The sequence below is a fragment of the Anser brachyrhynchus genome, assembly GCF_964034855.1.
Source record: "Anser brachyrhynchus genome assembly, chromosome: 1".
Lineage (NCBI taxonomy): Eukaryota > Metazoa > Chordata > Aves > Anseriformes > Anatidae > Anser > Anser brachyrhynchus.
The window spans coordinates 102,166,648-102,172,622 of record NC_137694.1 but is presented as its reverse complement, the minus strand read 5'-3'; positions in this window follow the sequence as shown (position 1 = coordinate 102,172,622).

Below are 5,975 nucleotides of genomic sequence, written 5' to 3'. Positions count from 1 at the left end.
CCTCGTCCTCCTATACCACCTCCTCCTCCTCCTCCTAGGAAATTAGAAGACATTTCTTATCAGAAAGAGTCAGCGACTGGAAGATATTGAAGCCCTCTTCCAGCCTTAATGTTGCTATGATTCTACGATTCCTTTATCTCCCCCTTCTCTTCTTCCTCCTTCCCCTCCTCTTCCCCCTGATCCTCTTCCACCCCCTCCTCCAGCACCTGCCCATCCCCCGCGTGATCCTCCTCCGCCACCGCTGCCTCTTCCGCCGCCACCGAAGCCTCCTCCACCTCCACCTCCTCCTCCGCCACCACCTCCTCCTCCTCCTCCTCCGACACCTCCTCCACTTCCTCCTCCGACTACTCCTCCTCCTCCGCCACCACCTCCTCCTTGTCCTCCTAGGAAATTAGAAGAGATTTCTTGTCAGAAAGAGTCAGGGACTGGATGATATTGAACGTCTCTTCCAGCCTTTATATTGCTATGATTTTATGATTTCTTTATCTCCCCCTTCTCTTCCTCCTCCTCCTCCACTTCTTCCCCTTGATCCTCTACCACCCTCTCCTCCAGCACCTGCTCTTTCCCCGCGTGCTCCTCCACCGCCACCACTGCCGCCTCCTCCTCCACCACCACCACCGCTGCTCCTTTCTCCTCCACCAGCACCATCGCTGCCGCCGCCTCCTCCTCCTTTTCCTGCTCCACGACCTTTTCCCCCTCCTCCTCCTCGTTGTCTTTCTCATCATCGTTGTCGTCGACCTTCTTCTCGTCGTCCTTTTCCTTGTCATCCCTGTCCTCGTCCTCCATCACCTCCTCCTCCTCCTAGGAAATTAGAAGACATTTCTTATCAGAAAGAGTCAGGGACTGGATGATATTGAAGGTCTCTTCCAGCCTTAATGTTGCTATGATTCTACAATTCCTTTATCTCCCCCTTCTCTTTATCCTCCTCTCCTCCTCTTCCCCCTGATCCTCTACCACCCCCTCCTCCAGCACCTGCTCTTCCCCCGCGTGATCCTCCTCCGCCACCGCCACCTCCTCCACCGCCACCGAAACCTCCTCCACATCCTCATCCTCCACCTCCACCACCACCTCCTCCTCCTCCTCCTCCGCCACCTCCTCCTCCTCCTGCTCCGCTACCGCCTCCTCCTCCTGCTCGGCTACCGCCTCCTCCTCCTTCCTCGCCACCGCCTCCTCCTCCGCCACGGCCTCCTCCTCCTCCTCCTCCGCCACCTCCTCCTCCTCCTCCTCCGCCACCTCCGCCACCACCTCCTCCTCTGCCACCACGTCCTCCTCCTCCGCCACCACCTCCTCGTCCTCCGCGACCACCTCCTCGTCCTCCGCCACCACCTCCTCATCCTCCGCCAGCACCACCACCTCCTCCGCCACAACCACCACCACCTTTTCCGCCTCCGCCACCACCACCTCATCCGCCTCCGCCACCACCACCTCCTCCGCCTCCGCCACCACCACCTCCTCCACCACCACCTCCTCCTCCTCCTCCTCCTCCACCACCTCGTAGAAGGATGATCTTAAAGGTCTCCTCCAACAAGAATGATTCTATGAATCCTCCTCCTCCTCATAGATTCACACAATATACCCAGTTGGAAGGGATCCATTTGGATCATCAAGTCCAAATCCTGATACCACAGGTTTACCCAAAATTCCTTCACCTCCTCCGCCACCACCTCCTCATCCTCCTATACCACCTCCTCCTCCTCCTGCTAGGAAATTAGAAGACATTTCTTATCAGAAAGAGTCAGGGACTGGATGATATTGAAGGACTCTTCCAGCCTTAACGTTGCTATGATTCTACGATTCCTTTATCTCCCCCTTCTCTTCCTCCTCCTTACCCTCCTCTTCCCCCTGATCCTCTTCCACCCCCTCCTCCAGCACCTGCTCATCCCCCGCGTGATCCTCCTCCACCACCGCCGCCTCTTCCGCCGCCACCGAAGCCTCCTCCAACTCCTCCTCCTCCTCCGCCACCACCTCCTCCTCCTCCTCCTCCGACACCTCCTCCTCCTCCTCCGCCACCACCTCCTCCTTGTCCTCCTATAAAATTAGAAGAGATTTCTTGTCAGAAAGAGTCAGGGACTGGATCATATTGAACGTCTCTTCCAGCCTTTATATTGCTATGATTCTATGATTCCTTTATCTCCCCCTTCTCTTCCTCCTCCTCCTCCACTTCTTCCCCTTGATCCTCTACCACCCTCTCCTCCAGCACCTGCTCTTTCCCCGCGTGCTCCTCCACCGCCACCACTGCCGCCTCCTCCTCCACCACCGCCTCCTCCTCCTCCTCCGCCACCGCCTCCTCCTCCTCCTACGCCACCTCCTCCTCCTCTGCCACCACGTCCTCCTCCTCCGCCACCACCTCCTCCTCCTCCGCCACCAACTCCTCCTCCGCCTCCACAACCACCATCTCCTGGGCCTCTGCCACCACCCCCTCCTCCGCCTCCGCCACCACCACCTCCTCCGCCTCCGCCACCACCACCTCCACCACCACCTCCTCCTCCTCCTCCTCCTTCTCCACCACCTCGTAGAAGGATGATCTTAAAGGTCTTTTCCAACAAGAATGATTCTATGAATCCTCCTCCTCCTCATAGAATGACACAATATACCCCGTTGGAAGGGATCCATTTGGATCATCAAGTCCAAATCCTGATACCACAGGTTTACCCAAAATTCCTTCACCTCCTCCGCCACCACCTCCTCGTCCTCTTATACCACCTCCTCCTCCTCCTGCTAGGAAATTAGAAGACATTTCTTATCAGAAAGAGTCAGGGACTGGATGATATTGAAGGTCTCTTCCAGCCTGAATGTTGCTATGATTCTACGATTCCTTTATCTCCCCCTTCTCTTCATCCTCCTTCCCTCCTCTTCCCCCTGATCCTCTACCACCCCCTCCTCCAGCACCTGCTCATCCCCCGCGTGATCCTCCTCCGCCACCGCCGTCTCCTCCACCGCCACCGAAGCCTCCTCCACATCCTCCTCCTCCTCCACCACCACCACCTCCTCCTCCTCCTCCTCCTCCTCCTCCTCCTCCTCCGCCACCTCCTCCTCCTCCTGCTCCGCCACCGCCTCCTCCTCCTCCTTCACCACCCCCTCCTCCTCCTCCTCCGCCACCGCCTCCTCCTCCTCCTCCGCCACCTCCTCCTCCTCCGCCACCACGTCCTTCTCCTCCGCCACCACCTCCTCGTCCTCCGACACCACCTCCTCCTCCTCCGACACCTCCTCCTCCTCCGACACCACCTCCTCCTTGTCCTCCTAGGAAATTAGAAGAGATTTCTGTCCTGGTTCCAGTTTGGACAGAGTTAAGTAGCTCATAGTAGCTGGTAGGGTGCTATGTTTTGGATTAGGATGAGAAGAGCGCTGATAACATGCTGATGTTTTAATTGTTGCAGAGCAGTGTTTACACCAGGCCAAGGACTTTTCGGCTTCTTGCTCTGTCCTGCCAGCGAGCAGGCTGGGGGTGCAGCAGGAGCTGGGAGGGGACAGACCCAGGACAGCTGACCCAAACTGGCCAAAGGGGTATTCCATACCATCTGACGTCATGCCAAACAGTATATAGGGGTGGCTGGCCGGGGTGGGGGGGGCCGTCTGCTCGGGAATAGGCTGGGCATCGGTCAGCGGGTGGTGAGCAATTGCATTGTGCATCACTTGTTTTCTTACACATTATTATTGTTAATACTATTATCATTATCACTATTATTATTATTATTGTTATTATTATATTCCTTATATTCCTGTCTTAATAAACTGTCTTTATCTCAACTCACCGGCTTCACTTTCCCGTTTCTCTCCCCCATCCCAGAGAGGGAGGGGGGAGGGTGAGCGAACGGCTGTGTGGTGTTTAGCTGCCAGCCGGGTTAAACCACAACAATTTCTTGTCAGAAAGAGTCAGGGACTGCATCATATTGAACGTCTCTTCCAGCCTTTATATTGCTATGATTCTATTATTCCTTTATCTCCCCCTTCTCTTCCTCCTCCTCCTCCACTTCTTCCCCTTGATCCTCTACCACCCCCTCCTCCAGCACCTGCTCATCCCCCGCGTGATCCTCCTCCGCCACCTCCGCCTCTTCCGCCGCCACCGAAGCCTCCTCCACCTCCTCCTCCTCCTCCGCCACCACCTCCTCCTCCTCCTCCTCCGACACCTCCTCCTCCTCCTCCTCCGCCACCACCTTCTTCTCCTCCTCCGCCACCACCTCCTCCTTGTCTTCCTAGGAAATTAGAAGAGATTTCTTGTCAGAAAGAGTCAGGGACTGGATCATATTGAACGTCTCTTCCAGCCTTTATATTGCTATGATTTTATGATTCCTTTATCTCCCCCTTCTCTTCCTCCTCCTCCTCCACTTCTTCCCCTTGATCCTCTACCACCCTCTCCTCCAGCACCTGCTCTTTCCCCGCGTGCTACTCCACCGCCACCACTGCCGCCTCCTCCTCCACCACCACCACCGCTGCTGCTTTCTCCTCCACCAGCACCATCGCTGCCGCCGCCTCCTCCTCCTTTTCCTGCTCCACGACCTTTTCCCCCTCCTCCTCCTCGTTGTCTTTCTCATCATCGTCGTCGTCGACCTTCTTCTCGTCGTCCTTTTCCTTGTCATCCCTCTCCTCGTCCTCCACCACCTCCTCCTCCTCCTCCTAGGAAATTAGAAGACATTTCTTATCAGAAAGAGTCAGGGACTGGATGACATTGAAGGACTCTTCCAGCCTTAATGTTGCTATGATTCTACGATTCCTTTATCTCCCCCTTCTCTTCCTCCTCCTTCCCCTCCTCTTCCCCCTGATCCTCTTCCACACCCTCCTCCAGCACCTGCTCATCCCCCGCGTGATCCTCCTCCGCCACCGCCGCCTCTTCCGCCGCCACCCAAGCCTCCTCCACCTCCTCCTCCTCCTCCACCTCCTCGTCCTCCGCCACCACCTCCTCGTCCTCCGCCACCACCTCCTCCTCCGCTGCCACCACCACCATCTCCTGGGCCTCTGCCACCACCACCTCCTCCGCCTCCGCCACCAGCACCTCCTCCGCCTCCGCCACCACCACCTCCACCAACACCTCCTCCTCCACCACCTCCACCACCACCTCCTCCTCCACCACCTCGTAGAAGGATGATCTTAAAGGTCTCCTCCAACAAGAATGATTCTATGAATCCTCCTCCTCCTCATAGAATCACACAATATACCCAGTTGGAAGGGATCCATTTGGATCATCAAGTCCAAATCCTGATACCACAGGTTTACCCAAAATTCCTTCACCTCCTCCGCCAACACCTCCTCGTCCTCCTATACCACCTCCTCCTCTTCCTCCTAGGAAATTAGAAGACATTTCTTATCAGAAAGAGTCAGGGACTGGATGATATTGAAGGACTCTTCCAGCCTTAATGTTGCTATGATTCTACGATTCCTTTATCTCCCCCTTCTCTTCCTCCTCCTTCCCCTCCTCTTCCCCCTGATCCTCTTCCACCCCCTTCTCCAGCACCTGCTCATCCCCCGCGTGATCCTCCTCCGCCATCGCCACCTCTTCCGCCGCCACCGAAGCCTCCTCCACCACCTCCTCCTCCTCCTCCTCCTCCTCCTCGTCCTCCTCGTCCTCGTCCTCCTCCTCCTCCTCCTCCTCCTCCTCCTCCTCCTCCTCCTCCTCCTCCTCCTCCTCCTCCTCCTCCTCCAGCTGCTGCACTGTCTGCCATCCTCGACACTCTGCCTCGCACTGCTACCCGTTGGCCGTTATACAGGGAAGAGAAGACACACCCACTATTGATGTCAAGCCACTTGCAAAACACCTAACAATCACTAGGCAGGCTATCACGGCACGGGCAACGCATCACACAGGGTCATGAAGGTGCTACGACCAGCCATCTGCTGTCTTACAGGGCCATGGTGCCATGGTCCTGCTGAGTCACAAACCGAACTAGAACTATAAGCTGTGGGTCAGCGCTCATGACCAGACCCCTCCCCCCAGAGAAGCCACCTTTGCCACCTGGTCTCTGGCAATTGCTCCTGACATC